The 13,053-nt window shown below is 37.9% G+C and overlaps 1 protein-coding gene and 1 long non-coding RNA gene across 20 annotated transcripts in view; one reads left to right on the plus strand and one right to left on the minus strand.

Annotated features, from left to right (window-relative positions):
• Positions 1-13,053, minus strand: part of DNM3 (dynamin 3) — a 658,236-nt gene that overhangs the window by 270,679 nt on the left and 374,504 nt on the right. The window lies entirely within an intron of this gene.
• LOC147356694 (uncharacterized) overlaps positions 1-13,053 on the plus strand; it is an 81,245-nt gene that overhangs the window by 49,433 nt on the left and 18,759 nt on the right. The window contains exon 1 of the long non-coding RNA XR_015143476.1: positions 1-13,053. This exon is cut by the window's left edge and continues 49,433 nt beyond it; it is cut by the window's right edge and continues 15,177 nt beyond it. This is a non-coding gene — a long non-coding RNA (uncharacterized LOC147356694).

Below are 13,053 nucleotides of genomic sequence, written 5' to 3' on the forward strand. Positions count from 1 at the left end.
ACCTGACTTCCCAAGTCTGTTTCCTCATCTATCAAGTAAGAATATTAACGGTATCTCCTCTTGAGACAGTTATTACGAAGACATAAAAAATAATGCATTTAACATATATCAAATGCTTAATTTACATGAACTTAAACATAAATAAAACAAAACCAAAAAGCTCTCTAGTTTCTCTTCATGCAAAATTCTTCTACTGCCTAATTCTTCCCCTCTGAAAACATTTCTGTAGAAGCTAATTTGCTTTGCAGTCCTGGACTTCTAGCTCCTTCCAAACCTGCTTCCTAAACATACTTAGAAAAAAATGCAACTAAGTTTATAAACAGAGTTGCAAGAGATTTTTCTTCTCATACTACAAAACAACATATTACTGGGTTTTGCTCTCAGTTCTTTGATGCTATAAAAACTTTCAGTCAAATTTCTTTAAAAGGATAAAAAAAAGTATAGGTATTTTACTTAAATATCACAGCAAGTAATTTCACAGTTATAGAAATTGATGTTCATATTAAATAACAACTAGCCCAATGGCACCCAGTTAGCAAATGGAATAATGTCCATAGTTACAAACACACTTTTTCTGCAAAGTCAGACTTATACGTGAAGTTTTCTCTCAAGTCACGTCAGACCTTTCTAAAGTTTCTTAATCTCAACTTTCTATCTTCAAGACTCAAGTTAACTAGGCTATTTTAAAGAACAGCTTGGACAAGGCTTCAATGGCACCCCACTCCAGTACTCTTGCCTGGAAAATCCCATGGATGGAGGAGCCTGGAAGGCTGCAGTCCATGGGGTCGCTAAGAGTCGGACACGACTGAGCGACTTCACTTTCACTTTTCACTTTCATGCATTGGAGAAGGAAATGGCAACCCACTCCAGTGTTCTTGCCTGGAGAATCCCAGGGACAGGGGAGCCTGGTGGGCTGCCGTCTATGGGGTCGCACAGAGTCGGACATGACTGAAGTGACTTAGCAGTAGCAGCAGCAGTCATTTAGAAAGTTTACAAGCCAAAAAAGTCACTATAGTGACAATAGTTAAACCACTTGAAAACTAAATAGCCTTAGGCAAAAAGTTGTTTTCCCTGAGATTTAAGCTCAGGTGAGAGAATGAAAAGATTATATGATTCTCCATGATTTCCTGAAAATTACACAGGGAGTATTTTTCTCCTGAGAAACAGCAGTCAGGGAAATGTAGCTAGGAAGATAGGATTTGAGTAACCAAGGGCCCAAGGGCCAAATAAAGGGGTGTTTGACCCATTTAATGCTGGGAGTGCCTAACCTCAGTCCACTCAGGTTGATGGAGAATTGAAAGAGACTCTTTCTCTTAAAAGCATTGGGAGTGAGGGAAATACCACTTGATACAGAATTTCACCCCAGATAAAGTGCAGAAACAGGGAACTTCTGTCTTACAACAGAAGTTGCATGGTGACAACCGAGTGAGACATATTTTGGTAAAACTTTGTCAGTTAGGTGAAACCTGAACTATGGGAATAATCATTTAAAAGAAAAAGAGGCAAAGACCACTTCTAGTTTCACCATCCCTGACTTTTTATTAGTCTCTTATAAACATCTGAGCCACTAGACTTGAAATTCAAGCATAAAAGAACCATATTCATCCGAAAATATATGCCAAATTGCATCTCTTGGAGCAGTAGCATAAACCCCTTATTGTGGATTCATCCACCTGCATTTATTGCAATTTGGCTTGTAGAACTTGATAAATGAACCTGATTTTTAAATGTCTACAAGTGGTCATCAATGGAGGTCTCTACAAGCAGTAAGACTTGTGGGAGTGGCCCATCCAATACGGAGTTGGTTGGGGACACCTTACAAACGTAAAGTCTGCATTAGGGCTTCCTGTGCAGAGATCTGCTATGCATTTAATACTTCTAATGAAGCAAAGAAGGCTAGAACAGGAAGAGAACACTTTCAACTAAGTCATGTCTCTCCGGGATCCCACATACTTCAATTGCTTTGTGAAGACCAGCCAGGGCACTGGTTGCTCATGAACAATTCTAATCACTCCAGCACCCTGTGGTAATCCAGACACATACTTGGAGTTCTTCCAGAGAGCTCTTCTCAATCAGGCAATTGTCTTGATAATAGAACAATTGTATACTCAGCCCTGTTTAAAGCACCCATCCTGCCATGACCACTGAACCTTTTGTTAAAAATCTGCAAGGTTCCTTCTATCCTGTGTTAACACATACAGGAAGCTGCTATGGACCATCATGAGGAAACAGAAAGTGTGCTCCCTTATTTTTTCCTTTGCAGTATAGTTAACCTTTAAAGAAAAAACTGGGGGGAAATGATAGGGAGACCTATTTGAACAACTAACAATCAGAAAAGACATTCATGTATTTAATAAGTATTCACCGAGCACTCACTGCCAGATACTGCAGAGTGAATTATAACACATAGGAGGTTAAAACCATAAGAAAAAAAATTTTTTTTAATACAGAAATAGAGCAAAGCTGTGCTTATGTTCAGGAGAAGAGTATAACATCCATGAAATCTAACGACTATAATTATTCCCGGAGATGGTATGTTCCTTCTTTCCTTTGTAGTCTTTTATCTAGAGAACTCAAACCCTCAAAGCATCAGGAATTAATCTCCACTTTGTAGGAAACGGCACTTAAAAACATCTTACTGTGGTCATATGAGTTATTGAGACAAGTTTTAAAACTTAGAGTCTCTCAACTCCAGCTTCTTTTGAGATCTTTTAGAGCAATAAAAGCTAAATAACTAGCTGGATTTAAATTTTCAGTACATTGATTTTGATAAATTCTTCTAAACTGCATGTCTATTTATTCCTAGAAATAAGTGAGGGCCTCAATTACGTAAAAGAATCAGGAGGTTTTCTTTGTTAGTAAGTAATGAGAAATTTTCAATTCAAAATGCAATTAAAAACTCAAGACTTTGACAACTCATATAGATCTGAAAATGAGTTTCTGGATGAAAAGTCTTTTTCACCCTTTTCATTCTCAGAGCTCTCACTTCAAGTCACTTCAGGATTTTAGAGGACAAAAGTAGGGAGAGTAGAAGGAGATTCAAGTCAGTAAGTTCCATTTTTAGCAGCTCTGTTAAAACCAAAAGAAATTGAAATGGCTTGTGAAAAAATGATGTGGGTAGAGAGAAGAACTGTAATCATTCAAATTATTAATTCTACAAATATTTAGTAAGCACACATTCTGTTCTAGGCACATAGACTGTGCTAGATATTAGGACACAAAGATGGATTAAAATCCAAATTGGATTTCTTGCCTTCAAGGGATTCAGCTAATACTGACTTGATACCTGTTACTAGAGATTATTATAGTAATAATCTCTATAGGACACATACAGGACACACTACATTCTGAGAATGTAGGACACATTCTCATAATTCAAAAGTCTATATATCTGTAGATTTGTAAAGTGACCTTTATGCTGACTGATGTATCCATATCACGACATATATTAATTCTAGGTCATAGGGCATAGGTTAATAATGATATATATCATGACTAAAATTATACACTAATTGAAAAAAGGATAAAAAAATCATGAGAATGTGATTCTCAGAGGCTTGCTTAAAAGCTAAAGACCTATTTAAGTGAGGGCCTCAGTCATAATTATCCCAACGATTAACCACAACCTTCAAGCTTGTAATTTCTTTGCAGCTGTCTCACTCAGTGCACATACACTGAGCACTGCTACACGCACTATTCTGAGTGTGAGAGACACACTGGAAAAAAGGCTGGATGCCTGTCCCTGAAGTACTTGCAGTCTAGAGAAGGAGACAGACACACCATCTAACAAATAACATTGCATGGTGCCTCTAAGTAAGATAGTAGTAAAGGCAAGATGCAGTGGCGTCTGAAAGAGAGACCCCTGTGACTAAGCTGGCCATGGGGAAATAAGAAAGGCTTCCTTAAAAAATATTTTAAAATTTTGCTTCATATTCCCAGCACTCAACATAGTACGTGGCACATAAAAGGTCACTGATAAAAGTTCAAGAGGGAGGGGATACGTGTACTTTTATGGCTGATTCATGTTGTACAGCAGAAACCAACACAACATTTTAAAGCAATTATCCTCCAACTAAAAATAAAATAAAGAGTTTTAATAAATAGGAGCACTAAAGGTATAAAAGCACAGTTCACTTCAAAAGTACAGAAGAAAAAATTATTACATTGGGTCTGAGGATGTTTAGGGAAGGTTTCCTGGAAGAAATGAGAATTTAAGTGTCTTTCAGGGTTGCTGTAGATTTCATGAGATAGAAGGATAGAGGGCATCCTAAAGGGAAATCCCCATGGTCAGTGAGAAGACCAGTTTGGCTAGAAATTTAGAGCAGTGTAGGTGATAGGAACTTATTTTACCAGGGAAGGTAGATTGGGGCGTAAGTTGAGAGATTTGAATTCCAAGCCTGAAGTATTTGAATTGCATTCTATAAACTGTAGGAAGTCACTAAAAGTTTCTGAGCAGTGTGGCAACATAAAAGCTATTTTGCAGTGGGGGTGGGGGGTATATTAAACATGTAGGATTATCTTTATTCCCTTAAGGACATATATTTTCACCTTTTTTCCCCCTGAAATACATTTATTGTCTTGGCCTTTCGTTTTCTACTTTTTAAAAACTTTTTTTTTTTTTTAATTTTGAGATAATTTTAGACTTACCTAAGAGCTGGAAAAACAGTACAGAAAGTTCCCATCCACCCTTCACCCAATAAAGCTGTATTTTTGAAAGATTAATCTGGTTAAAGACCAGTTGGGTCTTTAACACATACCTACATGTAACCAGACTTACCAAGATTGCTTCATTGGACAGACTGAAAACAGCCAATCGCTGAAACGGGATCATGAGCCTAGTTGTAAACTTGATTGAAATGACAAGGTTGCATTTGCGCCAAGTCTTCAGCCTCAGGACAAAGAGTTACATGTGCACATGAGGGATGTGTGCCTTGGACTTTGAAACAAAAGCAGCAGTGTGGCTCATTTACTTTTCACCACCATCAGCGTCCCCAAGCCTGTTGCCCTTTGGAGAACATGCCCTTTAAGACCACCTTCCCCACACACCATTTGCCCCTCAACCACCCCAGGAGGAGGAGTTGCTGTAGTTTGATAGACTGAGCTACCTTTGCTGAAGGGTGAACAGAGATCTCAGCAGCACACAGGTTCCTGGCTCTCCCTCTAGTTTAAATCCTCCCTGGTAGCTGGGATCTTTAGGGCCAAGGGTCACTTCCCCCAGGCACAAACACATCACTCTCCCTTGATTCTTTCTTACATGGAATTGGAGAGTGAGAAGAGGCAAAAATGCAGTATGGACTTTAGGAAGAGTCTTCCCTTGGTCTGAAGCTACTAGGCTTCACCACATCAGGAGAAGTGGCTGCTGCAGATAGGTGGTCTGGCCCATCTGGCCAGAGTTCTTTGCGCTGGGGTTTGGGGCCAAATCCCCAGAAATAATGAGGGGCTATTTTGCTTTTCTTGCCATTCTTGCTGTAGAAACCACAAGGGGAGTGGTTGCTGCGGCCTCCAGAGGATCTGGGTATTTCTGGTCCTCTAGTCATAATACCAAGTGATAGCACCCTAAGCTGAACACAGCCCTGAACACTGCCTGTTGCTTTAGCTTGTATTTTATTATCTCAGGTCTCAAAAAAAGAAAGAAAGAAAGAAAGAAAAGAATAAAGAATGCTAGTTCTCTTCCTGTCCCTTTATCATAAGAGAAAGTAGAGCTACTATTCAACTGTTTCTAACTATATTTTCTTTTCATATTTGAAAAAATGGTTAATTCAATATAAAGTCTCAAGGACATCTGTTTACATGAAGAAGCAGAATCATACCAGATACTTGCTTATGTTAAGTGCCTTAAGAAAGATACATGCTTCTCTACCAGAGTAATATTTAAAAGATTTGACAGGTATTCATTCTCAAAACATCCTCTGCATCTATTATTCAGGCCACCTTACTTGAAGCCCTGAAAACAATGAAAAGAGTAATACTCTAATGCAAAATTTATAGGTTAAAATAAATTATTTGGGGGAACCAGTATTTTTTTTAAATACTGAAGTATTTTAAAAATTTTTTAATATTATAAGGTAACATTTTAAATGAGCAAGTTATTTATATAGTTCAAAATTCAAAAAATATACAAAAGTATTTTTTTATAACAGGGATTCCTCAGTGGCTCAGTAGTAAAGAATCTGCCTGCAATGCAGGAAATGCAGGAGATGTGGGTTCAATCCTGGATCAGAAAGATCCCCTGGAGGAGGCCATGGCAACCCACTCCAGTATTCTTGCCTGGAGAATCCCATGGACAGAGGACCTTGGCGGACTACATACAGTCCATAGGGTCACAAAGAGTCAGACATGACTGAAGCAACTAAGCAGGAGCACATTTTTTAAAAAGTATCTTTCTCACTCCTGACTGGAGTATTTTTAAGCAAAAGAAATACATTAGAAAGCATCATTTTTATGTTTGGCATGTTTGCTTGTGTTTCTGAGTAATTGTTACTATAACATCTTATATTAAGCTACCTAACAGTAATCAGAAGGTGAGAATTTATTGCCAAATAAATTGGAAAGCAGCCCTTATGTCTATTATGTGACCCCAAGTCATATTTTTTGAATTTACAAATCATGGATTCTCTTAGGGAAATCTGAAAGCTGACAATCAAGCAACAATAGATAGGTCATTATATTATACTAAGTTTGAAGTATTTTCTTTACATAAAATTCCATATAAATAATTAGAAGCAGAGTTTAGGCAAGCTACTACGTATTGTTTTTCAGTGACAATAATGGTATATACTGCTGTTTCCTACCACTATAAAAATATTTACAAACATAAGTCCATGCCTACATGAACAGCTGAGCCATAAAGAATCTGCCTGCAATGCAGTAGACCTGGGTTCGATCCCTGGGTTGGGAAGATCCATGGAGGATTCATGGGGCAACGTGCCCCAGTACTCTTGCCTAGAGAATCCCAAGGACAGAGGAGCCCGGCAGGCTGTAGCCCACGGGGTCGCACAGAATCGTCATGACTGAAGCGACTAAGCAGCAGCACATGAACAGCAAGAAATTGAACAAAACAATGGAGACAGAAATAATTTTTCAATTCCTTTGCTAATACACTTCAGCTAAAACACTGCCTTAGAGAATCATGTTTTAAGGAAACAGAGTTTGCAATCAGAAAAGCAAGATGGATAAATTTCATTGTAAAAGATAATCACAGAGAGAAAATCCATAACATCACGGTAGTACCTCCTAGAATTTAACAGCAGTCAATTCCATGGAGTTCTTTCTTTTGTTCAATCTAAGTCTCTGGTAGCAATTTACACTAATTTATTTTGTTTACTTTCCCTTGGAAGATGAAATGTGGGTGAACATCCTTCTTACACTGAAATCTAATTTATTAAAGGCAGTTAAGACAATTTTAAGCTGCTTAAGTCAATTTTCAGCTTCTTCCCCAGTCAAAATAACACCTTCTTTCTTAAACTTACACCCCTGGACCCCCACTCCATCTTGCCAGATTCCAACCCTAAATCACTTTAGTTGCTCATCTATGGTACTTTGCTCAAATTTTTCATACCTCTCGTAGAATATGGGCATTAAATGGGATATATCACATAAATATGACCAATGCCAAGTAGCAGGGAAATATCATTCTTGATATATTTCCATTCTAACAAATACTCTTATTGATTCAGTTCACATCCCTATTATTGAGTTGACCAAAAAGTTTTATTTGGATTTTTTCCCATAAAATGTAATAGAAAAATCCAAACGAACTTTTTTAGCCAACCCAATCATTTCATTATAATGTTGTGGTAAACTTCTTAAAAATTCTTAACAAGAGTCTTGTAATGCTGAAGCTAAGAAATGGGCCATGGCAACAAAGAGGTCTTGGTTCCTCTCATTAGCCCTGTGTCATTGTTTTTCCTCATCTGCATTCCACCTTTTATTCATTGTTTGAATAGCAAGTGCCACTTTGTATTTAGATCATACAAGAGGTTAAGCATCACTGCCTGAATGTTATCCAAAACTAATGAACTTATTCTGAGCTCTGTCATCAAAATCACTGATGAAAAGAGCAAATAATTCAGTCCCCCAACCAAAGTTAATGGATCCTGCTGACCTAATAGAGTAATTGTCATGATTTTTTGAAACAATTCACGTTTTACAGTGAGTACCAGATTGATACATGTGTAGAGTCCCTCAGTGAAAATCTATGAAGGGTATTAGCTGATATTTTGCATCTATTTCTCAGACACTCAGGACACTCATTAACTCATTAATGAGCACACACACTGCCAAATTCCTTGCCATAGGATCACAGTGAATTCAGGAACAGAATCAAAAGTCTCAATATTCTATGCTGTATCACACAACTGGTAAGCACATCATCTATTTCTTAAAATGCATTTCAGGAAAATCAGCTTAGAATTGAATCTAATTCACTTTTGGAAGATCAAGTACCATGTTTATACACAACGCTAAATTTGTAAGGAAGACCAGTATATGTGAAATACAAGTTTAGTTCTTTGTGAGTCAGGAAGTATTCACCATGGTGGTCTTGGACTGTAATTCATTCTGTAAGATGAACTTATTGTAAGGTTATTTGATGATGGAATCTTACTCTCAAATAAAAACTGTTTTTCTAAAAAAATTACATGGAAAAATACATGAGTACATGAGCCAATGAGGACATCTGAAAGTCTGATGAACTTCATGTGGTGTTTGTTCTTTCCCATCTAGAAATGCCCTTTTTATTTATCTTACCACCTTTTAGCATAACTCGGCATTGAATAGGAAGCTAAAAGAAATTAATTAATAGTGCCAATGAGTCTCAAATTGCAAGATACTTCTCCAAAGGAAGTATGTGACCATTTAAATGACTTTACTCATGTGCTTCTCTCATTTGTACCATTATTCACAAGTATGAAATCAGGTAGACACATTAGCCAGCAAAACAACACTCTTATTTAAAGCTTGATCGTGGGCATAAAGAAGAGAACCAGTAGAACACCAAGATACATACATACAAAGGACTATGACTTTCAGATCTAAAGTAATATCCAGTTTATCAAGCCATGATGTGTTCAACTGTCACTGACATTGAAGAGTGTTAGGGAATCTTTTATTTAATAGAGTATATTTTTTTTAAATAACAATTTTTGATATTATATGTCAAAACTATTATTTTAATTGTATATTTTTTGCCTCTAAAAACAAAGTTCACCAAACTTTATGAGTGTAGTATACACATGAATTTTAAATTTGGGTTTTAAGATTTTATCAGTGATTTGCTTCTTTGACTAGAAATATTTTTTTTAATCATCAGAAACTAAAAGTCCAATGTTTAGCTTTCAGGGTGCTCCATCATGCTCCATCATGCTCCATCACCCAATACCATTCTATTTATTCAATCTTGTGTCTCTCCTTACCCCAAAGCATACCTTCTATTCACAAGGGCTATCTTGGATGTAATCCAAGCCTACCTCCTCCACTGTCTGCACCCTAGTTTATGTTCTTGTTCTTTCCTTTAACAGGAATTTTCTCCTTTTTCCATGCACTTCCTTATAGTTTATTCATTGTCAAGGCCTACCTTCCCCTCCAAGATTCCTCTGGTATGTTCCTGATTCCTCTTCTTTATGCCAGTCATTATATCACTCAGATCTTAAACAGGTCTCTAGGATCAACTTCACCTCCTTCTATCTTTTCTCTCATTCTCTTCCAGGCTCACTGACCTCCAGACATGCTCTTCCCTCCACCTTAAAGGCTCTTTCCCCAACAGTCTGTGTTCACACCCTCACCACTTGCACATAGTTCCTCCAGCGTTGTTTCCTAACCACTCTATTTTATACTGCAATGCATTTCCTAGATTCTCTGCTCCCCATTTCTGCTTTAACTTTTTTTTTTACCCCCCATTGCTCTGGATAGTCAGTAGGGCAGGGATTTTTGTCTGTTGTGTCTCCAGTGCCTAGAAAAGTATCTGGCACAAAGTAAGTACTCTAAATAGCTGCTGAATAAATTAAGCAAAATTACTGAATGCTAGCTCTATCCTAAATGCTTGATAAGCATAATAAATTAAATGACTATATTAAAATTTATGTTCTAAGTGCCTGACAAATATTGTCTTGTTTAATCCTCACATCATCCAATGAAAAAGGTTCTATTATCATCATCTCAATTTAATAGATGGAGAAAATGAAACAGAGAGATCAAGTGAATTAACTGCAGTCAAGCAATGGTGGCACTAGTGGCAAAGAACTCACCGACCAGCGTAGGAGACATAAGAGACACAGTTACAATTCCTGAGTCTGGATGATCCCCTGGAGGAGGGCATGGCAACCTACTCCAGTATTCTTGCTTGGAAAATCCCCATGGACAGAGGAGCCTGGTGGGCTACAGTGCATAAGGTCACAAAAAGTTAGACACAACTGAAGCGACTTAGCACACAAGCAACTAGTAGTGCTTCCCAGTGGCTCAGTGGTAAAGAATCTGCTTGCCAATGCAAGAGATCCAGGTTCAATTCCTGGGTTGGGAAGATGCCCTGGAGGAGCAAATGGCAACCCACTCCAGTATTCTTGCCTGGAGAATCCTATGGACAGAGAAGCCTAGCAGGCTTCAGCACGACTTAATGACTAAATAACAACAACAAAGCAACTAGTAAGTCTCAGTTGAAATTACAACTATAGTTTTCCCAATAGGTGCTGTATAAATTGTTGAAGAACATCTTCACACACATCCCAATTTATTTTGTCATTATCATCTAAGTCAGACCTTCTCCCAACCACCTCTCCTTTGACAAATGAAAAAATGACAGATCTGAACTAGACTACAAACAAAGTCATTTGCACCTCATGTGTCTTTTAATTTTCCCCAAATGCTTTTATAACCATTCTACCCTTATCACAAACTATAGATCAATTACTACAAAGAGTAGACTTACTTATGGTATACATCTCTTTCTAAAACAGAATGCAAGGTAACTAGCTTTAGACATTATTTTTTTATTATAATAAGAAGGAGGGGGAGGAGAGGAAGGACATGAGGAAGAGGAAAGGAGGAATGGAAAGAAGTGGAAAAAGAAGGAAAAAAAACCCAAAAGAATAAAACATACATTATTACAATTACCAATCAACATTAGGGGAAAGAAATAGAGACTTCAAGGCTTGGCTCTTGTGTCTTTCTAGAAATTATTAGCTAAGAAAAGCATCCTGAATTTTCTGGAATACAAAAATAAGTCTCTACTAAGTCCAATTACTTAAAAAGATTTTAAAAATATGACTTGCAGGCACCTAGAAACTCCAGGACTGTGAGTTCCACAGAGCCTGCTCCCAGGTCACGATCCACAGAATGAGATAAGGGTGAAGCATCAAGCCTAGTTCAGAAGTAAGTAGAAACAATAATAACAATAGAGGCTAACTGGGCTGATCTGGACCATATACACTGGTCTGGTCATATCAGGTTTTATAGCCAAGAGCAGTTCTAAGTGTTTGGTGCCCCTACTATACTGCTTGTTAAATACTTTGAGAATCACCCCTGAAGCTAACATGTATTAAAGTGCCTAATAAACACCAGGCAATATGCAGAGAGATTTTATCCCCAAATCACAAGGTGTTGTTCAGTAACTCAGCAGTGTCAAACTCTTTGTGACCTATGGACTGCGACAAACCAGGCTTCCCTGTCTTTCACTATCTCCTGGAGTTTGCTAAAATTCATGTCCATTGAGTCAGTGATGCCATCCAACCATATGATCCTCTGTTGTTCCCTTCTTCTCCTGCATTTATTCTTTCCAAGCTTCAGGGTCTTTTCCAATGAATCGGTTCTTCCACTCGGGTGGCCAAAGTATTGGAACTTCAGCTTCAGCATCAGTCCTTCCAATGAATATTCAGGACTGATTTCCTTTAGAATTACTGGTTTCATCTCTTTGCAGTCCAAGGCACTCTCAAGAGTCTTCTCCAGTAGCACAGTTTATAAGTATCAATTCTTCGGTGCTCAGCCTTTTTTATTGTCCACCTCTCACATCCGTACATGACTACTAGAAAAACCATACCTTTGACTATATGAACCTTTGCTGGCAACATAATGATTTTGCTTTTTTATATGCTGTGTTTGTCATAGCTTTTCTTCCAAGGAGCACGCGTCTTTTAATTTCATGGCTGCAGTCATTGTCCGAGGTGATTTTGGAGCCCAAAAAGATAAAGTTTGTCACTGTTTCCATTGATTTTCCATCTATTTTCCATGAAGTGATGGAACCAGATGCCATGATCTTAGTTTTCTGAATGTTGAGTTTTAAGCTAGCTTTTCCACTTTCCTCTTTCACCTTCATCAAGAGGCTCTTTCATTCCTCTTTGCTTCTGCCATTAAGGTGGTGTCATCTGCATATCTGAATTTATTGATATTTCTCCCAGCAATGTTTATTCCAGCTGGTGCTTCATCCAGCTTGGCATTTTGCATGATGTACTCTGCAAATAAGTTAAATAAGCAGAGTGACAATATACAGCCTTGACATACTCCTTTCCCAATTTGGAACCAGTCTTTTGTTCCATGTCTGGTTCTAACTGTTGTTTCTTGACCTGCATACAGGTTTCTCAGGAGGCAGGTGAGGGGACAGGAAGGCAAAAGTGGAAAGTCAAGAGATACCTGGTATAACAGGCAAGTTTGGCTTTGGAGTACAAAACAAAGCAGAGCAAAGGCTAAAAGAGCTTTGCCAATAGAATGCACTGGTCATAGCAAACACCCTCTTCCAATAACACAATAGATGATTCTACGTATGGACATCACCAGATGGTCAATACCAAAATCAGACTGATACCCTTTGTAGCCAAAGATGGAGAAGCTCTATATAGTCAGCAAAAGCAAGACCAGGAGCTGACTGTGGCTCAGATCACGAACTCCTTATTCCAAATTCAGACTTAAATTGAAAAAAGTAGGGAAAACCACGAGGCCATTCGGGTATGACCTAAATCAAATCCCTTACAATTATACAGTGGAAGTGACAAATAGATTCAAGGAATTAGATCTGATAGAGTACCTGAAGAACTATGGATGAAGGTTGGTAACAAAGTACAGGAGGCA

Source organism: Bos grunniens, chromosome 16 (genome assembly GCF_055505025.1).
Source record: "Bos grunniens cultivar Pamir isolate PY7600 chromosome 16, Bosgru_T2T1.0, whole genome shotgun sequence".
NCBI classification, from domain to species: domain Eukaryota; kingdom Metazoa; phylum Chordata; class Mammalia; order Artiodactyla; family Bovidae; genus Bos; species Bos grunniens.